Source organism: Balaenoptera musculus, chromosome 6, assembly GCF_009873245.2.
Source record: "Balaenoptera musculus isolate JJ_BM4_2016_0621 chromosome 6, mBalMus1.pri.v3, whole genome shotgun sequence".
NCBI lineage: Eukaryota > Metazoa > Chordata > Mammalia > Artiodactyla > Balaenopteridae > Balaenoptera > Balaenoptera musculus.
Window position 1 is genome coordinate 8,216,263 of NC_045790.1, and position 23,283 is coordinate 8,239,545.

The 23,283-nt window shown below is 43.1% G+C and overlaps 1 protein-coding gene and 1 non-coding gene across 2 annotated transcripts in view; both read left to right on the plus strand.

Annotated features, from left to right (window-relative positions):
* XKR6 (XK related 6) overlaps positions 1-23,283 on the plus strand; it is a 274,089-nt gene that overhangs the window by 78,055 nt on the left and 172,751 nt on the right. The window lies entirely within an intron of this gene.
* LOC118897616 lies at positions 457-563 on the plus strand. Its single transcript, XR_005020503.1, has one exon. It is a non-coding gene; the product is annotated as a U6 spliceosomal RNA (small nuclear RNA).

Consider the following 23,283-nt stretch of genomic DNA (forward strand, 5'->3'; position numbering starts at 1 on the left):
CCTTTTGACATTGTTTAATTTTTTTTCCTTTTTGTTTTTTAGGTTTGCAATTTTTTTTGGTGATGGCATGTTCAGAATCTTGGATCCCTAAGTTGAATATGTTGGAAATATTTAGGAACTCTGGAAATTGTTGTTTTTGTATATATAATGACTTTCTAGGTGAACCAATAGATTTAATAAAAAGTATATAAAAGAATAGGCATTATAATTTTGTATTTCTAAGTTAGCATGCATGTCTCAAATTCTCAGCTATCATTATTAGTGTCATACTCTGGAGACAGTTATCTTTTGAAGATTTGGGGGCTCTCATGGACCTCATATTTTCCCAGGCAGTTTATGTAATCCTCCCATGCCAATTTGGTCAGCTTCTTTGCCTGCCTACCTTGTAGTGTAGCTTACTTAGATCAGAGGTAATTCTTGATCAGGAGGAGAGAAGATAAAATAATCATCAGGTGAGTGCTCGCTTCGGCAGCACATATACTAAGATTCGAACGATACAGAGAAGATTAGCATGGTCCCTGTGCAAGGATGACACGCAAATTTGTGTAGCGTTCCATATTTTTTTATTAATTAAAAAAAAAATCATCAGGTGACAGTCCTAAAGGTAGTAATTACAAAACTTCAACCTGGAAATGGCCTCAACATGGTCTATATCAGAATATGCAAATTCTATCCGATATATCCAGATACATTTGTGGCAAAATGCTGCCAGTTTTCAAGTTAGATATTATCATGTGGGACGGAAGTGCCAATGAGGAGGGAAAGGAGCTGCTCAGTTTCACCTCCTCCTCTCTCCCTGTTGTTGAGTGAATAAATTTGGAAAGGAAAATGCCAAGAGGCAGACTGTGTGAATGAAAAGGAGAAGGAACAAAACGTGACTTTCCAAGAAGGACTGTTTCCCTTAAAAAATTGAAAGTTGCCTATATTCCATGTACACTGTTTTAAAACTACAGGCTACTTTCATATAGACCCAGAATGTGTAGTAGGTCATTCTTGACCCTAGAAATGGGTGGAGATGTATTTGGTAGGAGAATCAGTGCTTGGGTGACTGGAGTTCCATTATTGGTGGTTATCCTCTCTGGCCTGTTCCTGCTGGGATTAGGAACTTGAGGAACATTCTGGGTGGGTAGTTATTTTGATGGTCAAATATGATTGCCTCCCTATCCTTTTGACCAAAACTGGAGAAAGATTGTTTTTTTTTTTAAGACCTTATTCAGAGCAACTTGAAAAAGGATTAAAGGGAAAGGATAAGTAGAATTCAGGGAACTATAGAGATTGGTAGCTCAGTAGGATGTTAATTATTTGTTTATTGCAAGTTTTATTATTGGTAGATTATCCAGTAATACAGAAATTGGTGTAGAACAGAAGTTTTCGTAACATTTCTATTAGAAGGCGTTTAGAAGCTACATAAACTACACTGTAACTGCACCCTCCCCCCTCCTCCCTTGCTTTGCTTGGTTAAAGAGGAATTGGCTGATATATATTTAATAAATGGCACAATGAAAACATCAGATAGATTTGTTAAAAATCAAGTTATATTTTAATCTAAATGTGTTACCTATTTAGCTGCTTTCCCATTACAACTGGCTTTTAAAAAACTCTCTTTCTGTGATACTTTTGTCAATAGAGGTGTTTCCTCTTAGCCAATTCTAGCCACAGTATTGACCGGGCCTAGGCATTTGGTACACCCTAAAGGAATTAGGCAGGAAAAAACTTGGTCCCTACTGGAATGAATATTTTAAAGACCTTCTTAGATTCTGTGAACACTGTGAGTACAAATGAAAGAGACCCAGGAGAGGGGAAAACTTAAGAGCTTAAGAATAAAAATGATGGTGGGGGTGGGGTCGGGGTGGTAAGCTCTTATATAACTAAGCTAAGGTGCACTAAGGGCAGGGAATTAGTTTCCTGGAGGTTATGAGGTAGCCTGTAAAATGCCTTGGACAGGAGGCATTCCGATGTTAATTTGGGTACTTCACACTGGCATGCTGCAGTATTTTAAGGATAGTGGCAGGTGATCTTGGGAAATATCAGTGCATTTCCTAAAAATAAGTTTTATTTTATTCTGGTATGTTATGAATGGGCATGTAGCTCAAAGATTAGCTTAATTCAAAATAAATATCTTAAATATTAGAGAAAATATTATAAAAATGGGTCTTTCGTCCCTGCTGTATAACTTTAGAAAATAATGCAGAATACTGAACATAGTAGAGAATTGATGGCATGAATATAATCAGTGTTTGATGGTTGCTTTCTAGAAACTTCTAAATAAAACCTAAATTTGTTTAAAGTTGTACTACAATAGCATTTCTAGTGTGTATGTCTCATGGGAAGGTCTGTACCTTCTTGGATCTCTGCCCTTCACAGCCTTGCACATCACCGTGAGGATTCAGAAATTGACTCAATTACCCAGGAGTGATTAGATCTTTGGGTACAATCAGTACATAGGGGCACACAGAGAAAGTGAGCCTCGAACGATGGCTATTTGTATTTTGGAAGTTTTAAACCCCATTTTGAAAACCAGGAGAAAGCTATGGATCGTTTCCCCAACAAAACTGCAATTTCTGAGGGTAGAGGGACGGCCCTTGGTTGTCATTCAGGAAGCCCTGATCTAAAAGACCATCTTCATTTTACTTCTGACCTTGCTCCAGCTTTGTTGTCACTCTCCGTCTGTAGTTCTCTGTCACCTTTGAATGGAGCGCCAGATCCTGAAGGATGCTTACTGCCTTACACACTGAACTGAAGCCGCAGTCCAGAGCTTTGTGATGTCACGGAGCAAAAACTCTGCAAAGGGCTGCCCCAAAGGTGCAAATGGTAAGAATAGGGCCTGAGGCATGGGACAGCCCTCCTAGGTAGTACCTACCTCCTGCTGGTTTAGGGGCATTTATTTCATAGTCAGTTGAATATTAATGTTTTGTTTTTAAAAATGAGCGTATTTCTCCTAAAATTTTTAATCATTATAAAGGTGTTCTACCTAAATGTAATTTTTTTTTCTCATGTTTTAGGATATCACATTCATGGTGTGAAATGTGTACTTCAAATTAACATAATGACTGGAAATTTGGGATTCTGCTATTTTGTGACTCTGAAATTTGTAGCACATTTTCAAGAAAATTGAGATTCCTAGATATTTTGTTCTTTATTCCTTTCAAGTTTCCTGCGTGTATGATTATTTCTGAATTTTATTAATCTATTTATAACTTTAGAGAAAACTGCCTTCAGTTCATATTTTGACACAGAAGGGATGCTTTGATTTATCTTATTAGAAACGTGTTTTGACAAAAAATTCCATTTGAGTGGCTCTAATCTGCATTTTGGAATCTCAGATCAACTGCTTGTTATGGCATTCATTGGGACTTTTCTGCAGAATACAGCTTCACTGAGAAGGTCATCCTTGAAAAATCAAGAAATCTGAAGGAAGTAATTTTGGGACCAAGTAGAAGGATGGAAGATCATCATCAGATTACAGCACAGCACACTCTGGAAACATCTTAGACTTCACTACTTTTGTACGTGAAACGTAATTTGAATGTCTTTTATGAATTGGACCTGTAGACAGATAACATATATCTTGAATGTAAGAAAAACACAACTCTAGCCTCTAAAACACTGCCGTCAGTACAGTCGACTCTTGATCGTTCACAATGGTGGAGGGAGCCTGGGTCCTTCAGCTTAACTAAAGTTAGACGTCATGTGTTCTGATTCAAAGGTGTTTCTGTGTTCCTTTTGGAATATAGTGTTTGGACTTTTACAACATGTGCCTCCCAATTTCACCTGCCCTGAGAGAGGAGACTGAGTTCATCTGTGCCCAGATGCTTGTTCTCTGTCCTTCTTTTTTTTCTGTACTGTTGACCTAAATGTGGGGAAAACGTTGAGCATATAGGATTCCAAAATTGATCAGAATCTGTTAAATCTATCCCACTTCTCCTTCCCAGGTAACTTTATTCCATTTCCTTTTCAGCTCTTCTAAATGTTGCCCAATTTTAGCCCCTTTCAGCTCTTCTAAATGTTGCCCAATTTTAGCCCCTCAGGATAGAATCATAACAGCACTGTCCAGGCTTCTTCCCTCTTGTCCTGTTTTGTTCTGCCTGTGATGGGAGGTGTCCGTTGCTTTCCTCTGAAGGAGTCTGCTTGTGTCCTTGCATTTCCATCGCCCTCCCTGCCTGCGGGGAAACAGAATAGATCCAGACTCAGCAATCTTGGCTCTCTAAGGTTTGCCTCTAAAAGTTCATATAGTATTGTATTTAAAATAGAGCTCTTTAGCTGTGGTGTTGACAGGTGTCTCCATTGGCCGTCTGCTCTGTGCCGATGCTCAGCTGGGTGTGTCTGCCCACCCTTTCCCTCACCACCCAGGCCTCTTGAGGCCAGGAGTGAACCCTCCCCCTGCCTCGGGCACAGGACGAGCCCCCACTGACTTCTCTGTGAGCTTGCCTAGGTCCTGGAGTCAGGAGTTAATGAGATAGTCGAAGAGATCCATATGTTTCCCCCCAGATGCTAGTAAAACAAATCATGTGCGGAGAAAATGATCACGTCAATAAGATTTTGAAAGCGAGATTTGTCCAAAAATATGCCAGATTTGAGGTTAACCTACATGAACCCACATTGACCATCCAGGTATGTCTTACTTTAAAAAATACACAAAGTAACATAACCCTTAGAAAATATTACCAAATTATCCTGACATTTTCAAAATGTGATAGTACTCTAAACACTTTTTTTTTACAAGTAGCTTTCAGAAACACGTGCAAATGTGTTTTGTGTAAAGGAGTATATACTGTATATAATATTCTGACTCTTGCTGTAATAAAATTAAACTTAAACGGTCTCATTATTTAAAGCCTAAGAGTTTGAAATTATTTTTTTGAGTAAACTTTTACAGCATACAATACTATGTTTACTTCTCATGGAATGTACAAATATCCTTAGAAGCTGCTCTTGTGTGTTTGTTTTCCGCATATTCCACATAAAATAAAAATATTGTAAACGGGGTCCATGTCTCCAGTAAGAGTTTCCAAACTTTTGGCTGTAATTACCAAATGCTTGGGTTTGGGCTGGCTGGAAATGCGTATCAAGTATTTCTGTGTATGCAGCAAACTTTGTCCAAATAAAGTAGCTTTGTACTCTGAAGGAGCTTTTAGTAATGATACTTTTGTTAAATAAAATATATGAGTTAAAGGAAAGGAAATGAACAAAAAGATCTGTAAATGTGATGGTCTAAATTAGTGGTTTGTGACCGTTTTCTATCCAAGTTAACAGCAGTAGTAAGTCAGTAGGAATAGGGTGGAGGTGGGATTTGTAGTTTGAAGGGAAAAGAAAGATCCCCATCTGGAATTAGCAGTGGTGTGGGTCAGTGTGTGTGAGCTGTGACCTGTGGACCCTGAATGCAAGGTCAAGCTTGGTACTAGAAGTCTATCCTCACGGTTCCTGAATGACCAGCAGAGGAAGGGTGTTGATCTGAGGCAAAATAGGAAAAAGAAAAGCAAAGACAGTGTAAGGACTTCAAAATACTTTTTCAGTTAAAAAAAAAAAGAAATGGCCTTTAAACTTTTATGTCCTCCTGTCTACTGTATGCCCTTATTTGGTAAAAATGAAAAGCTTGCCATCCCAAGTTAGTTCTCTAAAGATACTTAAAAATTTTTGTATTGGTCTGTGAAATCGGAAGGCTGGGAGCTGCTGCTTCTTGGAATGTTAATTCCAATATTCTGTGCAATATTAGTATATTAAGGTCCCAGTTGTTTATCCCACAACCCATAACTCATAGGACACTGATTAGGGTGCTAGAGAACAGTTTGGGAAGGTGTAGATAATTACTTCAGCACTGCTGTGTCATGGGAGTCATTGTCATAATCTTATTATGGGTAGCAGTTAAAAGGATAGCTGGTATCCTGTTTCAACCAGTGGTTGTCTGGAAATCTCTCGGACAAATTGCCAATAGTTTCGTGTGAAAATGAACTGATAATGCAAAGATCTGCTACAATACAAACTTTGAGGAAATCATTTTTACTACTTAGCAGATGATTTTTCAACCTGTGAAATAGTCATCAACATGCGGGAAATTCTACACTTATACGACCAGGAACTACGCAGTGGTTATAACATTTTTATTTCTGCTTATCTCTGATATTAAAGTTCAAGATTGAGTGGTCTTGTGTGACCAGACTACTTTTATTAATTAGCTTTAAAAGAACCAGAGAAAAGAATCCCGAAGAAGGAGAAACTAAGGATGACTCCGAGATGTGTGGGCCGTAGGGTGATCAACTTCATCTTCCCCCACCGGAAGGGCATTTTTCAGAAAAGTATAAGCTACACAATACCAATTTTTATGTCTCGTCTACTTATGTGCTAGCCACTCTGCTAAGTGACATATATATATAAAATATGTGTCAAGGAGTGAATTTCCAAGAAAGATACTGAGATTTCTTTCTTTGGCAGCTTTAAGATGAAGGTCGGTCTCCTTCCTGAACAGGTGCTTGTAGGCAAGTTCAGAGGAAGTCAGTGATCTCTAGTCATGGTTTACAATACTCCAAAGTACCTCCCTTTATCTCCAGGGATGTTGCAAAATTCTCACTGAATTGCTCATTAGGGAAAGCTTGTCATATTCTACATTAAGTGTTTTCCGTAGAGACTTTTTCTCAGGAGACCCAACTTTGAGTTATTAAACCCAGGGCTATGATGAGTGAGGCAGACACCTGCTTTCTGTATTCACTGGAACTTGAAAGCAAGAATGAAATTACTAAATGAGATGAAATTGGTTTGAGAGAGATTTTGGACTTCATTTGCTATATGCTGTACGTCCATTCCCAAGGGTGGAAAACAAGAGTTTTAAATTTCTCAATACTGGAAGGCACTACTTTCCCATTAAAATTTTGGATTAAATATTTTGAGCATTCTTAATTTTGTAGCAGAGAAAGGATAATTGATTGAAACCATTTCACCTCAAATATGACCCAAAATTTTGGTAGATCTGCAGTTTTGTATTCTGAAGAGAAAGCACACGGTTCTTATTATGGGCCTTTGATAACACAGGTGTAAGTCGGAATTTAGTTTTTTTCTCTCATCAATAGCTCAGTCTTGCTCCAAACCAAGTGACGGTTTTAGTCAAATAATACCGCCAGAACTTTCCCTTAGGAATTAGGACTTTCTTTAGCTCTTGAGTTGCTCTCAGAGGCTTCTCCAGGCCCCATTTTGACCTTAGAAAACCACATCCCAGAATGAGTTATGCAATTTTCAAAGCCCCATTTGCAGAATCTGCTAGCAAATGTTAAAATATTCACATCATTTTAGGCTAGTTTTCCCACTTTAAAAAGGGAGGGATTATTCTTCCCAAGTACCAGGCTAAAGACAGGTGAATGAGTGGTTCGTGGATCTTGTTTGGGACCTCCCCTGGTTCTTGTTGGCCCTGATTCAGCAGGACTCCCCCTGGTGTCGGGGCTGAAGGCCATGGCTGGATTTTAGGAGGTCTGAGGCAGGTGTTGGAGCATGGCTTTTCACATCTACCAGCATAAGCAGTTCCTGTTTGCTTGTTTTATAACATCCTTCCAGGAAGTCATTGTAGCAAATTGTTGTTTCTCCCTGCCTCTAGATTATTTAGATTAATGTGGTTAAATTGAGATTAAGAAGTAGAGTTAATTCAGTGGTTGCCATTTCCTCTAAAAAATTGCCATCAGCTGCTGATCTAGAATTCCATCTTCCATGTCCTAAATTCTGATCAAAAATTTATCAATTTGGTCTGAGTACTGTGTAAAACCTTGTAATAACCCTTTCTCTTATCTTTCCATTCGTGGTCTCCTGCCCCGCAGATCTTTCTGGCTCACTACCAACTTTTGGTAGTGAAGTTGATGAGCACCTTAAGGATTTGAAATTTAGAGCAAGAATCAGAGGCGATAGAAGGGAAGTGGCACAGGGATGGGTAAAAGTTCTTATTAAAGTGCAGCAAATACTGGACTAGGATACAGTTATCACTGGTTTATCAGTATGTTTTTATGGCCGAACAGATCAGAGCTGAGTACTGCACTTTAACTCTTGCCTCTTCCAGTTCTGTTTTTGTCCTCATCTTCCTCCTGCTGATGGAGAGTTGAATCCTCACAAATGAAATGTCTGAGCATTGGATTACCCTGGTGCCCAGCCGGGCATCAAGTGGGCAGAGTTTCTGCATCCTTAGACAGCCGAGTGAATGAAAGGGCCACGTTTCTCAACAATTGGAAGTTGTCGCTTGCCAGTCTTGTTTCCTGTTTCTCCCCACCTTTTTCAGTATGAGAGTCTCCAGCAAAATCATTTCCTCTAAAAGCTATTCCGTAGGGGATCTTGAGAAGCGCAGTACAGTTGGCACCTAAGTAAGTTATTCATTCCTCCAACATACTGAACGCTTACTGTGTTCTGGGCTCTTGGGAAACAGAACACACAAAGCGTGGAGTTTACATTCTGGCAGAAGTAAACAGACACAAGTAAATTATCACACTGTGGAATAAACAGAAAAGAGAGAATGTGCTCAGGACCCTGGTGAGGGATGGAGGGGTAGGTGTCAAGTTTTCAAACAGGGAGATCAGAGGAGACCTACCTGGAAAGTGTGATTTGGGAAAGGTGATGTTTGTAGTAATTGGAGCTGAGCAACAGGTTTATCTTAAGGAATAGAGAAAATATTGAAACATTTCCAACAATTGTGTATGGCTTTTCTTGCCACTCCTTGATCTATGCTAGAGGCTTGCACTGCATCTAAGACCAGCTGTGCACATTCTTCCTTGTTTCCGCCACTGTCATTCCTTCTGCCCAGAATCTTCTTTCCCAGGATCCCGCCCAGATGGCATCTACATGACGTTATTTGTGGAGATAGGCAAGGTCATAACAAGCTGGACTGCATGGCAGAATCTGACACTGAGAGTGCTGAGGGCCCACTAACAAAGGATGGGCTTTTAGAGGGGGCCCCAGGGGCCACATACTTCGCAAGGAGGTTAGAAGGACAGGCCAGGCTGAGCAAGGTCAAACTCAAGGGTGGTGAAAATGAGACAGATCATGGAGGACCCCAAATGCCATGGAGGGAGTAGGGGTTCGGTTCTACAGGCAGCAGGGGACCAGTGCTGTCCTCCGGGGCTTCTCCCATGTGGGAGTTTCCACTGAGTATAGCAAAGATTCACTGGCTCTTGGGGGTTCGCAGTTTATAATCTCTGGCAAGTGAGGAATGGAGAAGAAGGTGGTTAGTAGTAATTTCCTCTCTTCCATCTCTCGGTACCTGTGTTTCCAAAAGCCTGTAACTTTTTTTTCTCATAGAAAGCATATGATTTGTAAAAATTTCAACTGGCACAGAAAAATAAAAAGCAGAGTTCACCGTCTCACTGCTATTAATATCCTGATCACCGTCAGTTTAGACTTCTTTCTTCTCAGGAGTATACAGTATTTGCTAACAACATCCTTTGTAATGGGTGCTCCATGCAGATATAACCAACACTATTGCTGGAAGTTTAGTGGTTTTCGATTCTCATTATTCAGGTTTTTTCCAGTTTTCACCCTTATAAACTCAGTTTCAATAAATAACCTTCTGTATAGTATCTGCACTAACCCAATCATCTCCTTGGTGTAAATGATGGACAATTCCAAAAATGGGGATGCTTATAACTGAGATACAAGATATTAGGATTTTGTGCTGTAAGACGTTACCTGGGGGCAGAGTGTGTGTGTGTGTGTGTGCGTGGGTGGGTGGGTGCGTGCGTGCGTGTCTGCGTAGGTGCGTGTGCGTGCGTGCGTTGCGTGTGCGTGCGTTGCGTGTGCGTGTGCGTGCGTTGCGTGTGCGTGCGTGTGTGTCTGCGTATTGCGTGCCTATGCGTGTGCGTGCATGCGTGCGTGCCTTGCGTATGCGTGCGCGCATGTGCGCGTGCCTGCCCTTTCCTGTGCACCTCAGCGACGGCTTACGTCTTCAGACCTGCGTGGCGACAGCAGCAGGTGGGTTGAGGGCGGTGACCTCCGCGCGTCTCGTATCACCTCGCGGTGGGAACACCTGTGGCTCACGTCGCGCGTCTGCAGCCGCTTCCAGAGCCCTGACTCGCAGGCCGCGGCCCGCAGAAGCCTTGGGTATGTAAGTGTTTAGCCCGTATCGTAGCCGGACTCGGGACTTTCTAGCTTCTTCCCATGAAGCTCCTTTGATTCCACGGTTTACCGTTCTCATTAGGCGGATCAAAGAGACAACACATTTTCCTAGGAAGTTGAACATCCTACCGCGAAACCCCGATCTATTTCTCAGTGTAGAAGTCTTTAGGAGGGTTAAGTGTGTTACTTTAGTTCTTTCGGGGAAATGTCCCCTCTGGAGGTGGTCAAGTTGGATTACTCAGTGGGTCTTCTATCTATGCCATCCTCCCCAGCCACTTCTCATCCTCAAGGTTTCTAGATGGTTCCTAGATTGAGCCATTGTGCACTAGACACAATGAGCAGAACTCAAGGAGTACAGGACTCAGAGCCCTGTTACATGGAAGGTTTGGCTTAGGTTGAAGTCATAAGGTCTGTTCCCTCTTCTTAAAAATGGGTGCTACTGGGACTTCTCTGGTGGCGCAGTGGTTAAGAATCCGCCTGCCAATGCAGGGGACACGGGTTCGAGCCCTGGTCCGGGAAGATCCCACAGGCCGTGGAGCAACTAAGCCCGTGCACCACAACTACTGAGCCTGCGCTCTAGAACCTGTGCTCTGCAACAAGAGAAGCCACCGCAATGAGAAGCCCGTGTGCTGCAACAAATACCCAACGCAGCCAAAAATAAATTTACCAAAAAAAATAGGTGCTACTTAAAAACTATAACTATGTCACCTGTTCTGCTCACCGGCCAGCCCCGTTGGTGATTACCACTCCTTTCCATCTCAGGGCCTTTGCCCTCGCTGTTCCCTTTGCCTGGTAACGTGCCCGCAGGGGCTCACAGGGCTCCCCGCCTTGCTTACGTTAGGTTTCTGTAAATTGTCTCCTCATCAGATGTGCAAAGCAGCGTCTCTCGTATTAGCTCCCTTATTTCCTCCTAGTAGCTATCGCAACCTGGCATGAAAGACTTGTCTCCTCCACTAAGCCATAAGCTCAGAGAGGGCAAGGTCTTTGTTTTGTTCCTGGATGTTTCCTCAAAACTAGAACGACACCTGACATATGTTAGAAACTCAGCAAATACATAATATTTGAAGGAGTGAATGAGTGAATCCCCCACTGCTCCCACTTTGGGAGTTGTGAAGAAACTTGGAGCTTTTAAAGGCTCTGGAAGAAACCAAAAGACATACAAAAAAGCCCCAACTGCCGTAGGGGAGCCTCGGGGCAGGGTCCCCAGGCGGGGCCGGCCTGGCCAGCAGGTCGTTCCTGCTTCCAGCCCCTTCTCTGCCTGAATGTTGCCTTGCAGCTAACAGTCCCCCAGCTGGGTGGTGACTGTGCCTTTAGAAAATGTTTTAATGGATGATTGCATTCAATAGGTACTTTCTGGGCAGAAGCTATGGTGCCAGCTATCGTGCTGGAGGCCAGGGTTACAAAAGTCATCTGGACAGACTCACTGAGCTTGCAGTTTTTCAGGGTGTGAGTTTGGTTAGACAAGACTGCCCTTCTGCCATCCTCACACTAAGAGAAGAGCTCCGAGGGCGGGGAGCTTTGTTCAGCGGGAGGGGGGCTGTAATGTGGAGCCACGTGTGCATGAGGAGGGAGTGGCTGCCCGTGTGGTGTGTGGTCCTTGCGCAGGAGAAGGGCACAGGTGGGAGGAAGACAACGTGCCCGGCCTCAGGGTTTGCTTCGAGCCCCCACCCCCGAAGCCGGGGGCCCAGGGGAGAGGGAGGAAGCTCGCAGTATGCCTGTTTTCTCCTGTGAAATTCTTACGCCCACCGCTTTCCAGCTTAGACTTCTACAGACGAAATTCACAAGCTAATAATGATTTTAAGTATTTCTATGGGTGAATGTTCTAGAAAGTTCCTAGGCCAGAAAGTCTATTTAAAAACGACTTTCGAAACAATTTGTATTTCTCCTCCCACTTAAGACTCAAAAGGAACAAAGAAGACTGTTCCTCCAACAATACGAATAGACTGAAATTTAAGGGAACAGGATTTCTAAGTGATTTTGCTCACTTGTTCAAGCATAAATAAATAATCCTTCAACTACTCTAAAGGAGGTATCTTGAACTTTTCTGTAAGGAATCTTTAACTGAAAAGGAACGTAGTACAAACATGCATGACCATGTAATCCAAAGTGTAAGTGACTCGGAGATGAGCATGGAGACAGAATTTCTGTCCTCTAGTTAGGAAATTACTGAAATACTGTTCTCCAGTATTTAGACATTAGAACATTAGAACACGTAAAATTCTAAGGATGAGAAGTACACATGACATTAATAGCATCAGGAAAAGCCATAGAAAGGTAAAAATAGGACCTCATTTTCATCCTGTCTGCTGGGTCCTCTAGATCACATGCCAGCTTTCAGAAATAACACCCAGCTCAGTCTTTCTCAGTGTGTGTGTGTGTGCGCGCACGTGCACACAACTTGGGGACCTAGTTCAATTGCAGATTCGGATTCAGTGTTTCTGGAGTGGGACTTGGGATTCTGCTTTTCTAACAGGCTCGTTGGTGAAGCCAGTACAGTTGGTCCACAGATCACACAGAATAGCAAGACTCTTGCTTACCAAGAACTTTCACAAGCATTTGTCCATGGAAACTTTGTAACTACCCTGTGAGTTGAGCAGTGCTGGTGTGACCTCCTTTTACATATAATAAGACAGGTTCCAAGAGGTAGAGTGGCTAAAGTTGTGTTAGAACCCAGGTTTTCTAACTCCTCATGGAGTCTCTTAGGCTAGTTCTAATTTAGTTGTTGCATCCTGAATATAGAACAGGGCGGGGGTGTGGAACTAAAATACCATTTTTGGAAACCCAGTAGAGAAAATAACGCGGAATTTTATCACGACAGTGGTGTCTCCTGAGGTCTCCTGAGCGGCGCTGATGGACTAGGGGGGTATCAAGGTCATGTGTGAGTTCTTAGACTTGACATTTGTAGGCAACAAGGAGACACAGCAGATGGCGAGCGCCCTGATGGTGACAAACTTAACTGTCTTTGGAAAAATCGGATTTACCTTGACTAAAGGCTGCCTTCCACATTCCAGATGGAAGTAGAGCTCTAGGGCTCAGTGGCATTGATTCAAGGAGCACTGTAATTGTCACATGGGGCAAAGGATGTGCAAATCCTGTGCAAGTGGGCTCAGTCTCACTCAAGATTTGCTGACAGGAAACACAGTGTCTTTATCTCAGCTAGATTTTAATTGGTCTTAAGATAACTTTCAGTGAGGTCTTGATTATGCTTATTCTTCATATGGATTATGCTGAGAAATCACTAAATATTGTCAAACAGAGAAAGATACCTGCGTGGAAACCCATTGTGGCCTCTGTGAGCCTCGGCTCTTGGGCCCCAGCTGGCAAGAGGAGGCCGGCTGTCCCTGGGTCCATGAGCTCGGAGGCCAGTGACTTTCATACGGCCTTTTACTTTCACGATGACTGTTTTCTAGGGAAAGGCTGCTTTATTGTTGATGCTGTTCCATCTCCCTTCCTTTTCCAAACTCTCAGGCATTTGCCACTGAGCAATCCAGTGGTAGCATAGAAAGATTTGATTCATTGGCATCTTGTTCAGCTAGAAAACACGAGTGCCTTGATTTTGCAGTGTTCTAATTGTGTCTTGTTACAAACATAATACACGTTCACTGCAAAAATTTTGGAGATTAAAGGAAAGTACAAAGAAAAAAAACACTATACTCCTACCACCCAGTGATAATTGTTACCATTTTGGTATCATTCAAGAACATGTTTTAACAAATTGACACCATTAAAGTTTTTTTTTTTTTACTATTAAAGTTTTGTAACCTATTATTTCACATAAGAATATTAGAATGATTGTTTTCCCAAATTTTGAAATATTATTTAAGAGGGTTTTTTTTGGACTAGTTGGTATTCCATCACACAGATGTACCCAGTCATCCCTTATTGATGAACATTTAGTTTGTTTCCTATTGTTTAATGTGTTATGCTGCAAGGGAGATCCTTGTAGTAAATCTTTATACACATGTCTGGTTCTTCCCTTAGGATAAATAGTAAGAATTGGAATTACCAACTCTAAAGATATATTTAAAATATTTGTTGGATTATTGATGCCTCTTGATAAATGTTAACAAAGCATGCTCCAGAACAGTTGTCCAATGTATACCTTTAACTAACATGCACTCTGGCTATTTTGGGGCATTGTTTTTAAACTTTACATCTTTGACCGTTTAAAAAGATATCCTTTTGTTTTACTTTGCATATATTTGATTTTCACTAAGACTGTATTTCTTACATGTTTTTTTCTTTCGTGAAATGCCTCTTAGGTCCTTGGCTCCTTTTTCTCTTGGAGTTTTGTTGTTGTTGTTTTTTTAATGATCCCTGAAAACTCTGTATATTAACATATTAGCCATTGTCATTTGTACGCATATTTTCCCTCATTTGTTATTTAAGTTTGTTTATAGTATTTTTTTCCCTACCCCCACTCTCCCCTGTTTATAGTATTTTTGACATTTAGAAAAATTTACACTTTTACTTAGTCAAATTTTTCAATCTTTTATTTTATGCTTTTATATTTTATGCGTTTATACTTTAAAATGTCTTTGCAGTCCTGAAATAAAATGACTGAAGTTAGTTTTAATTGTAGACTTAATTGGAAGACAGTGGAATTAGGAATTGGCAGCAAGCATTTTGAGGAAAATACAACCACTAATTAAATGTGAGCTAGTCTTAACCAAATGTGTACATCAAAATCACCCGTTACGGCGTTTAAAAATTTACCAATGCCTGAGTTACACCCCAGAGCCACTGAATCTGAAGCTTAAAAAAAAAGTACCTTACACAAGTCCACAGGCTTAGGAGCAGAGCCAAGTCGCACGTGATTCCCACCCCACCCCCCTTGCTTTGAGCATTAAATTTTATTAGCGAAGTGGGTGTGTTTTGTCTTACCCTTTACAGTCTGTTAATAATGAAGATCAGAGTGCTTTCATGAAGAAGGGCATTCAGAGTAGCGTGCTGGGGAGCCCCCTACAACGTTATGATGGGTCTCGGGAAGCACCAGTCTCCCAAGTCCACATTTAGTGCACATGCATGTGATTATTTCCAAGCTCCATGGCTGACCTACACGCTTGCCACTACAGTATGGCAAGTGGACTTTTTTTTTTTAATTGGAAGAGATAATATATTTACAAATGTAATATATTTGAGGAATATATAGAACGTAATCTATTTGAAGAATATCTAGAATATATTAGAAGATATACTGTATTTACAAATTATGAATGTAATACTTCAGATTTATATGTTTCTTTTAACCACGATTCGTTATTCTTTGATATATGGTAGTATCTCATTTGAAATGGGGTGTAGACCTTGCAAATTAGTATTTACAACTCAGGAAAAGAAAGTCAAACCAAAAATGGCCAGTTTTATATCTCTGAACAGATTTGAATTATGCTCATAAATCAAATAGGAGTGAAAGTACACTCCTATTTCTGTAGCCTGGAGTTGTCTCAATAAAAGGTTTTATAAGGAATTTGCCCACAAATCACCCTATGTTTTTTAGTGTCCACCCCGTAAGTGACATCCTGCATTCTAAGGAGCAGCCAGTCTGCCCATGGGAGGTGAGAGGAAGACACAGACCATCCTTGGCTTTGGGCCAAGAACTTGGCATCTCAGAGCCTCGGAAATAATAGTGATGATGGTGATGATGATGATGATGGTGATGATGGTGATGGTGATGGTGATGCCGCCTCGCAGGGCTGAGAGGAGGACCAGGTGGTAATGTAACTCCAGTGTCTGGCAGCTGGCAACTACCCCATTAACGTTGGTGCTACCATCCCCCAGTCTGTTCACTGCTCCGGATGATTTGAAGAAGGGATATTTGGGGGTTAGGGGCAGGAGGCAGAGGGTTCCAAGGAGAGGTCCCTTTGTGTGTTTGAGTTCCCCTGATCAGTTGGAGAGAGAAATTACATATGCCCCAAACAAAAAGAGCTAATATAAAGACACTGAAGTATAAAGTGCTAAATTTCATGTTACAGATAATACATTTATTATTTATATAAAATCAAAAAAGGGAGAGACAGGTGTGGCCTGAAGTACACAATTTTTAATATAATTTTCATGTATGAAATGCTTAAACCAGATCTGAATGCATCTTAGGTAATTAGAAGAAGAAGAAAAGATCATGGTGCCTAAAATCTCTATCATAACTAGGAGGTTGAGAGTGTATGAGGGGATTAAGTGCTGGTGGGTGAGACCCAGTCCATGGTAGAGCTCGGGGAGCAAGGGAGGCACCGAACTTCATGCCGGAGTTTTCCCTGCATCACCATCCTTGTGCCGTGGTGGAGGTGATGACTTGAGATAAACGTGCAGCGCAGCTGGCCGCGTGGGCGTCCCGGGTGGGCAGGCAGCCCGGCCAGGTCTTCTGCGCTGTTAGTCCCAGCGCCAGCCCCCAAGGTCTTCCTGCCTGTACTGCCTCCCGTGAGATGAGGGGACCGACTGGCTGATCTGTGTGGTCTTTAGGCCCCTTTCAGCTGTGATATTTCATGATGAAAAACCAATTTATTGATGATCGCGGGCCAGAAGAATTGAAAGAGGTTGAAAGGGATGCTGAGTTCTTTTCTGGCAGAAGTTCCTCCAGAAGTAGAGCAAAGTGAGCTTCTTGATCACCATCCAGGACGAAGAGTGTATCTCTGCACCTCTTTCTGGTTTACTTGCTCATCTTTGACGGGCAGGACCATGGCCAGCTCTTGGCAAATTTGTGAACTAAGCAGTTTCTCTGTCTTTTATGACCCAGGATATCCCCTATCCCTCATATCCTGGCTTCCAGGGGATACAGATCTTGCCCGCCAGGGTCCCCTCCTAGCTACCCAAAACCTAGAGGGGGTCTCAAGGTCAGAGTGTTCCATGTACAAAGTCCACAGTGGTGTTTGCACAATTGTTACTCTTCGTTCTGCTCAACAGATGCTTACCCAATAGCTATTGTGTGCAAAGCACTGTGCTGGGCTCTTGGGCATTATTTTTCAAACCCACTAGTGGGCTTTGACCTCAATTTAATTGGCTACAATCAGAATTCTAAAAATAAAAGAAATAGAATAAAACAGAAAATGTCAAAGTGCCTCACATTACTGTAAGGGAGTATTATTTAATAAAACATTTGTTTCAGTTTTACATTTGTAGGGGTGTGTGCGTGTGAGCGTAATGAGTTTCAGTGGAAAATGTATTTCTCAGTCTGCACGGTAGTCAGAAAAGCTTACGAAACAGTGCTCTGGGCTCACGATCCCTTATCTGCAGTACCACGTTCCAAAACACGAAACTGTGTTCTTAAGTTTGGCACAAGTTCATTTGGCAGCAAAACATGACCTAAATGCTTTAAGGGTATTTATGGTCTCTCTTTATCCCACTTCCTGTGAATATGTGTACACTTAACTGCAGAATGGAGTTGTACCTTAAACTCCAGTGGGCTGTTGCACTTACTTACTTTCCTAAGGGCCAAAAAATTCTGAACCATCGCGATTGTGGACCTGTGTAAGGGATAGAACAGTTTTCATTCATTTAGCAAACGTTTATCGAATGCTTCCTGTGAGCTTGGTGTCGTGCTGGGTGTCAGGTGTGGAAGGAAGAAGAGTTTGTGTGAGACGAATTCTGGGGAATTTCACGACCCCGTGGGTGAGATAGAGTTGGGGCCGCCAGAGCTGGACTTGACTCCTCTCCTTGCACGTTCTCTCTCTCTGTCCATTCACCCAGCCCCTCGGCGGCAGGGATTCTCGGCAGGAGGCCTCGAAGTCTCCGACACCAGGGGTCCCCAACCCCCGGGCCTCGGACCATCATGGGTCTGTGGCCTGTTAGGAACCGGGCCGCACGGCAGGAGGTGAGCGGGGGGCGAGCGAGCGAGGCTTCATCTGCCGCTCCCCATCGCCCGCGTTACCGCCTGAACCACGCCCTACACCCCTGTCCGTGGAAAAATTGTCTTGCACGAAACCGGTCCCTGGTGCCAAAAAGGTTGGGGACCGCTGTCCTGCACCACGTTTCCAACACCACTTCACGCCAGCCTTCAGTTCAGCACGTTAAAAATCAGGCTGCAAACACCTTCCTCCTGTACTTCTGTATCCTTAGAGGTACCTCGTCTCCTGCACCTGGACGCAGCCTCATCCGTGTCCTTGGCCCTGTCATCCGGTTACTGGTCAGTTTCTGTGGATTTTTTTCTGCCCGTAGCCCCTGCCTCTTTTCCCTTCCATCCATTCCCAGCGCCACCTGTTGCTGCCAGAGCGGATGATTACTTCTCACCAGAAAGAGAGGATGGTCTAGAAGTGTAGCTGGGGGAAGCCAGGGTCTTAGGGTCATAAAGACCTGGGCTCAAGTTGTCGCTCTTCCCCATTCTGGCCGAGGGGTCTCAGGCAAGTCTCACAGGACCAGTTTTCTCATCTATAAAGCGGAGGCGATGATAATAGTTTTCATGAGCTGTAGTTAGGAATTGAAGCATGTACACCAAAAACAATGCTAAAAGATAAGCCACGGACTGTGTGCAGATATCTGTAGGGCATGTAACTAACAAACGATTAGTATTCAGAACTTACGAAGAACCTCCTGTAAACCAACAAGGGAAAAAGACCCAATTTTTTTAAATGGGCAAAAGATATGAACAGAGAGTAGGCAGGAAATCAAAAGACCAATAAATATATTAAAAGATGTTTGATGTCATTAGCAATCCAGGAAATGCAAATTAGAAAAAAGAAATTTGGGTTCACGTCCATCATATGGCACAACATGTAGGCACGGATGTCAAGCAACAGTAACTCGCATTGCTGGTCCACTGCCTCAGAGAGCAAGTGAGCGGGGCCGTGGGTGCTTACCGCGCAGCCGCCCCGTCACCAGGAATGCTCTTCACAGCCTTGTTTTTAACGGCAGGAGCATCAGAAATAACAAAAATATCCGTTAAAAGGAAAGGGGATAGTCATTCAGTGGAATACTGTACAGCAATTCTGTGCTGTACAGAACTGCATTTGTATCCTCATGGCTAAGTCTGAAAAAAAAATGTTGAGTGAAGGAAGCAAACACAGAATATCTACAGTATGAAACCATTTATATCACATTTAAAACATGCCAAACAATGTTTGTTTATATATTATATATATTTACATATATATGTGCATATATTTATATGTGGGTGGGTACATATATGTAGCTTATGAATAAATGTCTATCTAGCAAAAATATTAAAATATGCCTGGGAACAATTAACAACAGATACATGCAGTGGTTATGGAGTGGAGAAAAGTACAGAGAGGCTTTCAGTTGTATGTTAAGTGATTTGTTTCTCACAAAGAAAATGAAGCTATTCATGCAGAATGTTAAGTTTTGACAAAGTTGGGTGGGTATATAAGTGTTCCTTGTATTATTCTTTTTTTATGTGCTTGAAATATTTCATTTTTAAAAAGCACTTTAGCCTGGCACTCAGTGAGCATATATATATTCCTTCCGTACCATTCAGAAGGTTTCTAAGATTTCCTGTTTCCTGACTAGTCGAATTCCATTCCCTCCATCTGGCATTCCACATCAGACAAGGTCTAAACCCCCTGATGAGGCACTATGACCCTCCACTCCTGGGTCCCAGACGATTTCTAGCCTTTACTTTAGCGCTTCCCTCATTGGACCTGATGTTCCAGCCATGGGGTCCCAAGTTACGCTTGATGCTTTCCTGCCCCTTTGTCTTGGCCTGTGTGGTTTTCTGGCAGGAATTTCCTTGTCACTTTTCCCTGGTTATACTAACCCACCCACCCACTTCCATCCATCCATTCATCCATCCATCCACTTCTCTATCCACCCACCCACTTCCATCCATCCATTCATCCGTCCATCCACTTCTCTATCCACCCACCCACCCACCCACTTCCATCCATCCATTCATCCGTCCATCCATCCAGCCACCCACCCGTTTATCCATTTACTGAGCCTCTTGTATGTGCAAGGCACATACAGCCTACCCAGATTTACTCTGCCACAAATAATCACAACTTTCACAAAATCCCCTAAATGCCTTATACCTCTAAAATGGTGTTTATCATTTTACAATTTATTTTATTTTACCAAATTAGGCACCAAACGGCAGGTACCATCCTATTCATTTTTAATGTTTTGCACTTGTGAGCAAGTACAAAAATATGCTTACGTATTTAATATCATATACTTAATATCATTAAATATACTTGAAGAAATAAACAAATTTCAGACTGTATGTCCAGAACGTTGAAAGCAATGTTAACATTATGGTTTATTCCTCCTTGCTCGAATCTAAGTATTTAGTGGCTTCAGCTCATTGGATTTAGTGAGCGTATCACGCCCTCACTTCCATCTGTCACCTGAAGGAAGGAGGGACATTCTTCCTGCCATTCTGCCTCCACATTTACTGAGAACCCGACTCCAGGGCACCAGGCATAATCTCACCTCTCTAGGGACTTGGCATGAAGTTAGGAAAGGAAGATGGTGCCACAAAAAATGAGTAACAGGACAAGGCAGTGTGAGGTGTGGGTCAAATAAACGGTGTTGGCATCATGATCTGAGGCCGTCCTTAATGAAACACCTTGTTTATGCTTGGCTGTGTAGAACAGTTCTGAGAGATTTATTTTGCAAAGGGATCTGGGTCAGAATTATCATTTTATGTCAGATTGGGTTTCTGTAAAATCCTTTTCTTTGGCTCAAGTAGATATTTAACAATATCTTTATTATATGTAAGCTGATACACAGGTGTGGATTTGAAGTTGTCTTCTGATATCACAATTTTATGAGGTGTGAGCCTGCAATCTTTCTGACCTCACACTGATGGAATTTTCTTAGCACTTTTTTCAAAACAGGTGTCTGTGAATTCTGAAAGCTACTAATGTTCTTTGCACCCCTTCCTTTTCCAGTACACTCCCAGGAAACAGTTTTCAGTCTAATGTGGCTAACTTATGTTTCCAACAACCAGTCACAGGTTGGTTGGTTGTTTTTGTGGTTATTCTTTACCCAGGGAGGCTATTTGAAACTCAGAGTTGGAAGGAGTCTTTCGGGACTTTGCTGTTCCCAGAAAGAAGTCTCTTCTCTGCCTTCTGTGTCAGCTTGAATCTTTCTAGTGATGGGAAAGTCATCATTTCTCACTGTTGATGACTCACTGTGGATTAACTCTAAACTCCGCGTTGTCCGCGTAGTGGAGGGCTGGGCTCTCCCCAGCAGTGGTGGCCACGTAGCATTCAAGGGGGACCCTGTCCTCCTCTTGCAGGGTTCAGGATCTGCTGGCGGATCCCAGTCTTCTGGGACAGTGGGTCTATTCAGCTAGTTTTGAGTCATGGCATTAGTGGAGCCCTGACCTCAAGAAGCTGGTTCTGTTCATTTTACCATTAGTGTGAATGACGCGTCTGGCCTCCGGAGCGATAAATAATGGGATCCACCTCTGGCTAGTGGGGGAGGGTGGGAAGAATGAGCGTGAGGTATAGGGAGAATTTGGGCGCCTGAATAACGGATTGGACAGGAGACAGATGACCAGGGAAGAAGCTGCAGAGGCCCTGCCAAAGTCACCCCAGCAGGAACCAGGCTCTTCAGAGTTGCAGGTGTGGACCCTGGAACCTCCAGGCCTCCGCAGCCTGGTAGCGCGTCTGATTGGCTGAGACCGAGTTACGTGTCCCCCTCCCCAAGGCTTGTTTCCCAGCGGAGGAACTGGATGGAGCTTTCCACCTCCAGGGTGGGCAGCGGCCACCACCTGCTACCAAGACCGCTGACACTGGAGGCTAGGGGCCCAGCCAATGGGGAGAGGGCTGCTGGACTGCAAAAACCAACAGGGGTTTCTTTTCGTAACAGACTTTTGATGAAGTCCCTGAAGTCCACCGTATTGAGTATGACACTGTCTAAAAAAGAAGAAAAAAATAAATTGGTTTCCTCTTCCCTGTTCTTTGGTTTAAGCTTTGGCATGTCTGTTTTTATTAGCCAGAGAGTAAATGTGAGTTTGTAACGGAACCAGTGCCAGCTTGCCCTGCCTAACAGGGTCCAGAGACACGCCTGCCAAGACCAGGCCGGCGCTGGCATTAGGAGGTATACTGCAGAGCGTGATCAAGTTCCTCCACGGCTGCAGGCTTCTCCTGGTAACAGCACCGTCCCTCCCTTCCTGGGTAATCTCAAAGCGTGGTCAACATTGTTTGGCTGGAATTTAAGTGTTGATGTGACCCTTCCCTAACACTCAGAAGCGTGTTTTCTGTGTTTCTTCTGGGTTGGGTGAGGTGGGACAGAGTCCCTAGAGACCCAGAGAAAACCCAGCCCTGCTGCCCTGGTGCCCCCTCCACTTGACTGAGCCCCTCCTGCCCTGGCTGCGTCTTGGCATGCTTTGTGCCTCGGTTTCCCCTCTCCCCCCACCTTGCTTCTGAGCCTTCTGACCACACATCTTTCTGCTCTGGGCCTCCTAGGTATTTGATTCACCAGTTTGACCCAACAGAGAGGTCTTCAGGTGGGACAGGGATGGTGACCTGGATTCTAGAAAGAGTCCAGCTCCCCAGTCTTGATTCTCTAAGGAACGTGAACATAAATAGTACATGCACTCTTCGGCATGTGTTTAAAAGGCCATCATTGTAAATGCAGCTGGGGCTTAAAAGCTTAGAGTAAGTAATGGATTCACAGCCAGCTTGAGTGAACGCATGGGAGCTGGTTGCTGGATAGTTAATGGCCACAGTTGACTGAGTGGAAGGATCTTATAGACAGGAGTAATATTTAAGCTACTGTAAGACTTGTAAGGCCCCTGAATCAAACGATGCTCCCTCAGGCTGGGGCCCCTGCTGGGCCAGGACAACCCTTTAGTTGCAGGGCTGTGATTAGTTCTGGGGCCCCGGGGGGTGGGGCAGGGTAGCAGGAAGAGCACTTGAGGTGGTAGTTTACCAGGCAGGCAGAAAAAAAATTGGTTCAGAGTCGCTATCAGCCCTGCTTTAAGACAGAGATGCAGTCTGTATTCCCTATGCTGCTTTTTCGGGGAGCTGTGATTTTTAAAAAAAGTTTGGTTTGTTATTCTGTTTAGATGGATGAGTTGGATTGTATCACCAGCCGACACATTGGCAAATTTTCTCTTATGCCGTCCTATTTTTCTCTTCTCGCCCCAGTTAACCCACCCCGCCTGCCCCGCACAACGCTGTGTACATCGTGGAAACCACTACCCTCTGTAAAGTGGCCCTGAGGCTGGCTCCCCTTTCGGGGATGTTGCGAGGACTCAGTAGGGTGACATAGGGTGACAAGCATCTAGCACCATGCCAACCACTTCAG